Source organism: Puma concolor, chromosome B3 (assembly GCF_028749965.1).
Source record: "Puma concolor isolate L17-30 chromosome B3, mPumCon1.1.hap2, whole genome shotgun sequence".
Classification (NCBI taxonomy): domain Eukaryota; kingdom Metazoa; phylum Chordata; class Mammalia; order Carnivora; family Felidae; genus Puma; species Puma concolor.
The window spans coordinates 139043202-139052368 of record NC_141672.1 but is presented as its reverse complement, the minus strand read 5'-3'; the positions used below and the strand labels follow the sequence as shown (position 1 = coordinate 139052368).

The window sequence follows — 9167 nt, the reverse complement described above, 5'->3', positions numbered from 1 at the left end:
AGATGCAAGAAGGATGTTAAAATGCTTCTCGGTTCAATAATGCCCATAATGTTACATTTCACAAGAGATTTAGTCAGAGGTGTATTAATAGAAAACTTATGAGACTAGACTATGTTGTTTTAGGAAGAAAATGAATAGTTGCTAAGGAGAAATGTGCTTGTCCTTAGGAAATGTTAACCCTTACTGGAGGAGAGAATGGAATGAAATAGGAGTCCCTCATCTTCTTTCACCCATTCGTGGGGCCCAAGCCTTCACAGCTTCCTGAGAGCTTGTGAAGCCTGGGCAGAAAGAAGCCTCCACTAGCACATGGGGAAAGTCCCTTGGAGGCGTGGCTTCCTTTCTGAAGTAAAGAGACTGGAGTTTTCTTATAGGGGCAGTCCTGAGTTGTGACTATAAGAGGAAGACAAGAACTGGAATCAGCAAGAGGGTCACCCAGAAGAAGAGGAGGAAGGAGATACAGAACATTTACATGTACAACCAACAAAGGCCCCCAACCATAAGTACTCTGACATCTCCTCCAAAAGTCATAAGTGATTCTGACCAAGTCATAATCTTCTGTCTCTATTGGTTTGATACTTGCCTGAATCATTAGTAAAAGAGGCCCTTACACTTCCATTTGAGCTCTGTGTCTGTTTCTTTAAGGAAGAGGGTGTTGGGGTTAGTCACAAATGAAGCTGTTCCAGATAGCATGTAGAACCACCTGGTGATGCTCCTGAGTAGTCATGGCAGGTAGAAGGGAGAGCGTTGACCTTGCCTTGGAGTCACCCGTGTTGAAAAGACCACCATCATCAGATGTCTTCCTGGTCACTGAAGAATACAGAGTGGACTTCCTATGTTCTCCTGATAACCTCTCCACCTAGGGACAAGAAGGGAGTCCTGGCATACTCTGGTTGTATAAAAAAATCACTTCATAATAGTTTAAATTGTTGAAATAGAAAGTGAACTATGGAGGGAGGAAGTGAGGTCTTAGTGCTGGAAGTGTTTTAGCGGATGTTAATCAACTAATTGGAAGGGGTATTTGAGGTAGAACTCAAACATTTTTTAGGATGACTAGAAGATCCCAAACTTGACGGCACATCAAAATCAGCCATGAGTTGTTACAAATACAACTGAGATGTTATGTTTCACATGAAAAGCAACTGGAATCTTAGAAGTCTGATAAGTTTTGGCAGCCCCCTACACGCAGGATCGCTTTTGAGGCTCTAGTCCTTCCATGTCTTGTAGAAATTGGGTGAGTTTTGTCACATGTTGAAAGATTGTCACACTACCAATGGTTGCATTTTGGTTGCCACCTGCTGGGGTTGCCAGGTAGAGCTGTGAGTGACCTGTCATGTGGGTTCCTAGAGACCCACAAATAATCTAAAAGAGGTTTCTGGAGCTCTTCTTGGGAATTGAGAGCCTTGTACATAGCAATACCATCTGGTATCATTTTTTTGCTTCCTCGTGTAGGCTGAGGTCAACAGTGAGAGAAAAATATAATGATGAAGTCACAGGTGTACAAAACAGTGGGCAGAGGCCCACACTAACTGGCCTTTTTATAAAGGGTCCTGGCAAGAGCCTTCTCTCAGAGGCTCAGTTTAGGACTTGTCACCAAATAACCAAGCAAAAGTTCTTTAAGGATAGACCCAGGGAAGACCCCGAAGTGGTGGGGTGCAATGCTTGAAAGAAGACTGTAGAAGTCAGCACATGAGCCTCAGGACTTGTTTTTGGACACTTCCACACTTGTACATCAACCTTAGTGATCTGGGTACACCCCAACTTGCTTATCATACCCTGGCCTCCGTGGAAGATTCTCTCCAAGTTTGCTTCCACCTATCTGCCACCTCCATTTCTCCCTTCCTTGACATATTTCAAAAGCTCTCCATTGCTGAAAAGATGAGATTCAGTTCCTTGGTATGGCACACAGGCCGCCATGATGTAACCTCTTCCCACCTCTCTGGATTGATCTTCTTCCAATCCACATTTTTCATGCCCTATATATGAGCTATAACTCCTACATATCCCTGAATAAGCTTCTTCACAGTTTTTCATCTGATTCTTCACCCCTAAGCAGAGTTGATCTCCAGGCTTTGGGTTTTCAGTGTACCTAGAACATAAATTTATATATCATTTATTATACTCTTATAATTAACAGTTTGTAAGTCCGGTCTATCTCTTCTTTTTTTTTAAGTTTGTTTGTTTGTTTGTTTGTTTGTTTATTTATTTATAGAGAACAAGCAGGGGAAGGACAGAGAGAGAGAGAGAATCCCAAGAAGGTTCCTCACCATCAGCACAGAGCCCAGAATAGGGCTTGAACTCACAAACTATAAGATCATTACCTGAACCAAAACCAAGGGTTGGACACTTAACTGACTGAACCACCCAGGCGTCCCCCACTACCTCCCCATCTATCTCTTCTAATGGATGGTAGATCATTGAGCATGGTTTATTGTCCTGTTCAACACTATGTCCCCACTTCTTCCTTTGTGTCTGGCATCTAGAAGGTGTTCTATATATATTGGTGATGAAAATATGGCAACTATGAGCCAATAATTAGGGAATTTTAATTTTCTTTATGAAACAGCAAGTTCCAGGAACTTTGGGAGATAGTTATGGATCAGGAGTATGTTTGCTGTGTTCACCCTAAGATTCAGACCAACCTGGATATGTCTACAACACAAAATAAGTAGATACTAGGTATTTCTGGAAAAGTAAGTATGCCAAAAGAAGAATTTACACATTTATCTTGAGGACAACTGGGCAAATCAGAGAGGACGAGTGATGTTTTTTTTTTAAAAAATTTTAATGTTTATTTTTTTTTTTTGAGAGAGAGAGAGACACAGAGTGCGAGCTGGGGAGGGCAGAGAAAGAGGGAGACACAGAATCGGAAGCAAGCTCCAAACTCTGAGCTGTCAGCACTTGAGATCATGACCTGAGCCAAAGTCGGGTGCTTAACTGACTGAGCCAGCCGGGTACCCCTGAGAGGGAGAATGATTTTAAGCACAGCTCAGTGCTTATTATTCCAAGAACTGTCTGATTTAGTCTTCTTGAACCAAACCTCAAATCCTGGGAGAAAGGACCAAAAAAATATGGAATAAAAATAAGAGAGAGTTTAGTTGGATCCACGTGGGACATTCAGAGGCATTTTCTAGCAAAAAGGAGTCCCAGGGGAGTTAGAAATGTAATTGTCCCACTTGGAGTGATACTGTTGAAACACATGTTGATAGAGGGTAGAGATATTGGCCTAGCCAGGAAGCCTGACAAGCCTAAATCGGGGAAGGCGAAGAGGAGGGAAGAAGGAGAGAGAGAGACAGAGAGATTGAGAATCAGGGCCACACAGGCAGAGGAAGAAGAGGAGGAAAATTATGGATACATGGTGATTGAGCTCAAGCAAGACACCCTCCAGGATTCCCTGAATTATTCAACATGGAAGAAAGGCAGAGGCAGAAAAATACTTTTTTTTTTTTATTTTAGTGATAATCCTGCTTTTTAAAATCCCCTTCCCCATCCTTCGCTTTGATGTGGTCTTGAAATACACAAATTGCAGAAAGGAGTACATAATGTGTATCAGGAAAAAGAAAATCATGCAGAAGTACTTTAGGAGTTACAGGTCAAAAGCGTCCTCTCTTTACTAGATTGAACTTCCTGGAAAATAACTTTTAGGATTTAGTATTGCCAGAGGTTTTAGCTGTTATTTTGTCCCCTAAAGATGGGAAAAAATAATTCCCTCTCACCAGGCAGTTTCATTAGCATATTGCCCTTGTTGGCATCTGAAAAGTGGCTAATTTGGAAGGTTAGGTTTTAAAATGAGGGACTTTAATTTTACTTCCCTTGTAAAGTTCATGTGAATGAGAAATTATCCCAGCAGCTGTTACAAATGCATGGTTACACAGCAGCTTTCAGTAATATGGAAGTAAAGACTCCTGTCTTAACGCTGTTGACTGAGAGAATGTTCCAGAGAAGTGGATTTGGGAGCCACTTGCCTAATATTGACAAAACAGTGACACTGGCCTGTTTTTATTTTAACTGGAAATGAAAAACTGAGAATTTACAGTTTCAAGATTCTTTTTTGGCTTAATCTCTCTGGCCACAGCACTCCCTGCTCAGCTAGAAGGTGAGAAATCTATGAGCAGTTCCTGGCATCTTCATATATGACACATAAAGAGAAAAGTCAAGCAATTCAGTTGGCATTAATTTTAAAGAGCCAAACTTCAACAAACCATTACCTAAGATATAAGAACATGGACCTGAAACACAGAGCCAATCCGCATGGTGAGGGGACTCCAGGGCCGTGGGCTTTATGAGCTGTCAAGTTTACCCATCCCAATGCCCCCTTCTCATTAATGGGAAATCCAGAGAAACTACACCACACTGCACAGTAGATCTCCAGACTTTATTTATCTTGCATAACTGGAACTTCCTCATGTCCCCTCCCCACAGCTCCTGGCAACCACCATTCTACTTTCTGCTTCTTGGGAGTTGCTATTTTAGATTCCACATACAGTATTTGTTTTTCTGTGTCTGCCTTATTTTACTTACCACAGTGCTCTCTAAATCTATCTATACTGTTGCAAATGGCGGGATTTCCTTCATTTGTAAAGGTTGAGTATCCTTATATACTTTGGATGTCAACCCCTTATCAGCTGCCTGGCAATGATATGCAGAAAAATGAAACAAAAGATGAGAGATGAAGAGTTGTTCATCCTGGGGTCCTGGATCCAGTTATACTGGAAGTGGACTGTCTTCACTCCTGCCTTTTTAGAAGTTTGCTTATGTGTGCCCACAAATTTCCCTCTGTGGCTTAAGTTAATTTCAGTTGACTTTCTCTCACTGTCATCTGAACCTGTCCTAACCAATCTTTTCACCTTTCTTCTCTGTCCCTGATTGTCCTACATTTGATCATTAAGTTTGTAGTAGGCATAATAATGGCCCCCAAAGATGATTTCATGCCCTAATCCCCAGAATCTGTGAATATTACACATGGGAAAAGGGACGGGGAAGGCGGCAAGATGGCCTGACTTTCAGCTCAGTTTTCAAGACAATGATTCAGACACAAGCCACAACATAAGGGTCTGTTACAGGATTAAGGTCCAAGGTGGGAGGGCTTGATTTCACTCGGTCAGGGTAGGAATCCAGCAAATCAGGCCTGGAAATTAATCCAGAATATTCTCTGTTTCTTAAATACTTTTTTTAATGTTTATTTGTCTTTGAGAGAGACAGAGACAGAGACAGAGAGACAGAGAGAGACAGAAAGCACCAGTAGGGAAGGGGCAGAGAGAAAGGGAGACAGAGAATCCCAAGCAGGCTCCATGCTGCCAGCACGGAGTCTGACATAAGGCTCAAACTCACAAGATGTGAGATCATGACCTGAACCAAAACCAAGAGTCAGACACTTACCCAACTGAGCCACCCAGGCACCCCCAGTGCTTCTTAAATCTTATCATCAGTAGCACTGGTTTCAAAACCTTGAGAGCAGAAGGGTGTGGAAATAGGTACACATTGGGATCAATTGCCCAGTTCTGGGGAAAGACAATCTGAGAAGGAAGAGACATGTTCTTTATTTTAAGATAAAGAAAACCCACCATCCTTAAGACTCCACTGAAACAAAGTGTTGAGATCATTCACTCCTTCTGAAGGGCAGCAATTCTGAATTATAGAACATGAGCCCTGAGATAGAACCAAAGGTCCTATGGTCTTCTTTTACACCAGTGTTTCTCAAAGATTTCTCCCTGAACTACCAGTTTTAGCTTCATTACAACTGAAAATCCTTAGTCTGTAATCAAGCGTTCTCAGTCAGACTCTCTAAAGGCAGCATGTGGGGGTGGATGAGTGTGAAAGTTAGAAATATGCATTTTAACCACCTCCCAGGTAATTAGGAACCACTGTTTTTGTGGTTCTTAATCATCTAGGGATGATATCCTAACTGTGGACAAACTGAATTGAAAATAAAATTTTTAATGTTTATTTATTTATTTGGAGGGGGGAGGGGCAGAGAGAAAGGAAAGAGAGACTCTCAAGCAGGCTCTGCACTGTCAACACAGATCCCAATGTGAGGCTCGATCCCATGAACCATGAGATCACGACCTCAGCTGAAATCAAGAGTCAGATGCTTAACCAACTGAGCCACCCAGGCGCCCCTGAATTGGAACTTGTGAGAGTGGGCCCCAGGTACTGGTACTCTATCTGAGGAGCAGCTTATGTTGAGAAAAGCTGGTACAGAAGTTGGTAAAGTGGCTTTGAAAAGTATACTCAACCGAATAGTGGTCGCGTTGGAACTGGAACTCAGCCTTTCCTAAAAGTTAAAGCCTGGGGTGCCCGGGTGGCCCAGTCGATTAAGCAACTAACTCTTGATCTCAGCTTGGGTTTCGGTCTCAGGGTCATGAGTTCAAGCCCTCCACTGGGCTCCGTGCTATGTGTGAAGCCTACTTAAAAAATAAATAAATAAGTAAATAAATAAATAAATAAATAAATAAAATAAATAAATAAAGGCTAACGGGTCTCCAAAACTGAGTGAACAAGTACCAAAATCAGAGGAATGAAACTGATGATTTTAGAGAAAGGGCAGTAGGTTAGTGTAAGCAGGGACTGACTGGGGGCTATTGGGCTGTTTTTATGTATTCACCATGACCTGGTGTGTGGTGGGCTGACTGTATCTAACCAGAGGTGTTGGCAGAAATGGAGCTCCTGAGCCTCTACCATGAAATTGCTGTCAAAAAAAAAAAAAAAAAAAAAGCCACAGCTAAAACAATCTTAAGCATTATTCAGTTAATGTTCGGTGCACTATCCTGCTGTTAAGAAATCCCATAGCTGCAGGTGATTATCCAAATTGATGAGCAGGTACATACAGGGATCTACGGAGCTGGCCGTGAGCTGAGATGGACACCTGAAAAGGACAGCTTTCACTGGACGCCAGAGGAGAGATAAGGAGTGAATGTGTCTCGTATCCTCCTTTTCTGAGTGCGTGGTTTTGTGTTAGGAAGGCAGGTTATCTCAACTCCAACTTGCGCTGGTGTCTCAGTGCCTTAGCTCCAGACGAAGTTCCTCCTCAGCACCAGGTGAAGAATTTAATTTGCTGCACCTTCTGGGGTTTATGTATCCTGTGTTGGCCGTGGGCTCTGAGTGTCTGTTTTCTGGTAAGTGGAACTGATTCTAGCGGGAACTGTTGGTGGATCTAAGTAGCGAAGTCCCTTCTCTGGAGGGTAGCTGCTCCCGTCTTTATTTTTGTCACTGGCTTAGTTGTGAGCTTTTCTTGATGCTTCCGGTATACACGGCTGAGACCTGAACGGCAACAGGTATGATTTAGGGATTTAGTCTAATCCAATGCTGCTTGTGGTGGAATCACCCACTCAAAATGTAACGTGGTCTTTTATTCTTTTCTGCTCTGCAGACGAAGGCACTAGCTGGGAAATTACCTGGACGGGCCTTTGAAGAGTAAATCACTTATGATGTAGGCTGCTGATCCTTCCCCAGAGGAGGCTGGTGGTGGTGTTGGTGTAGAGCCCTTTCCAGGCAGATCATTGTCATTACAGTGATAATATACACGTGTTCTGGCCGAGTATTGACTATAAAGAGGGGAATGAGATCCCTAGTCTGAGGGCCTTACAGACAATCCATGGAACTATTCTGAAGGAGGCAGATAGGTAGCCTTATTATCAAGAAGATCTGTGTGCTTCTAGTGTTAATGTAGGACACGAACATGGGACACCTGGGTGGCTCAGGTGGTTAAGTGACCAACTTCACCTCAGGTCATGGTCTCACCACTTGTGAGTTTAAGCCCACATGGGGCTCTGTGCTGACAGCTCGGAGCCTGGAGCCTGCTTTGGATTCTGTGTCTCCCCTTCTCTCTGCTCCTCCCCCACTTGCACTCTGTGTGACTCTGTCTCTCTCAAAAAATAAATAAACATTAAAAAAAATTAAAAAAAAAATTGGGGCGCCTGGGTGGCGCAGTCGGTTGGGCGTCCGACTTCAGCCAGGTCACGATCTCGCGGTCCGTGAGTTCGGGCCCCGCATCGGGCTCTGGGCTGATGGCTCGGAGCCTGGAGCCTGTTTCTGATTCTGTGTCTCCCTCTCTCTCTGCCCCTCCCCCGTTCATGCTCTGTCTCTCTCTGTCCCCAAAATAAATAAAAACGTTGAAAAAAAAATTTTTTTTTAATTAAAAAAAAAATAATTAAAAAAAAAAATAAAGTAGGCCAGGAACCAGAATGAGGTGAGTGAGGGACTCATACTGGGCACCAAACTTAAGGGGCTCTGTAAACTCAGCCATCAAGATAAATAATATTTTAGTGCAATGTTTATTTAAAAAAAATAAGAATTCATGCAAAAAATGTACACTGAACAAAATATCCAAATTTTGAATAAAGCCAGGATCAGTAATAGTGCCCTGTTGAGCCATATTGGGGTCTGCACAAAAGGAAAAGCTGGAAATACTGATTTTTAATAATAAGAAATACAGAAAATAAATAATAAAAAGGAATGTAGCAAATAAATTTGAGATGAATCGCAGATCTAAATGTGAATGGTAAACAAGCAAACTTCTCAAAAGGAACATAAACTTCTTAATAAACTGAGAGTAGGCAAAAATTCCTTAGCACTAACTCAAAAGAAAAAAAATTTAAAAATTGAAGTATAATAATATAAGTACTTTTGCTCATCATAAGGTACCATTAAGAGGATGAAGAGGAGGGGTGCCTGGGTGGCTCAGTCGGTTGAACGTCAGACTTTGGCTCAGGTCATGATCTCAGGGTTCGTGGGTTCGAGTTTTGTGTTGGGCTCTGTGCTGACAGCTCAGAGCCTGGGGCCAGATTCAGAGTCTGTCTCCCTCTCTGCCCCCACCCCCACTTACGTTCTGTCTCTTTCTCTTTCTCAAAAATAAATAAACATTAAAAAAATTTTTTAAAAGAGGATGAAGAGGCAATTCAGGATGGGGAATATATTTGCAGTACGTATATCTCACACAAGAATCAAATGCTGAGTGTATTAAGAACTCCTACAAATGAAAATACAAAGACAGACAACCCAATAAAAACAGGAGCAAAGGACTTGAACTGATACTTGAAAAGTGTACATCTAAGTAACCAGTAAACATATGAAAAACAGCTCATTTTCATTACTTACCAGGGAAATGAAAATCAGGGCCACAATGTAATACCCGCACATACATGGAAATAATAATAATAATGATAATAATA

General features: G+C 42.2%; 1 long non-coding RNA gene across 1 annotated transcript; it reads right to left on the bottom strand.

Annotated features, from left to right (window-relative positions):
- Positions 1 to 1992: 1992 nt before the first annotated feature.
- Positions 1993 to 9124, bottom strand: LOC147580426 (uncharacterized). Its single transcript, XR_015251947.1, has 3 exons — positions 9094 to 9124; positions 5377 to 5513; positions 1993 to 2086 (listed from the first exon to the last, which is right to left on the bottom strand). It is a non-coding gene; the product is annotated as an uncharacterized LOC147580426 (long non-coding RNA).
- Between the last annotated feature and the right edge of the window lie 43 nt (positions 9125 to 9167).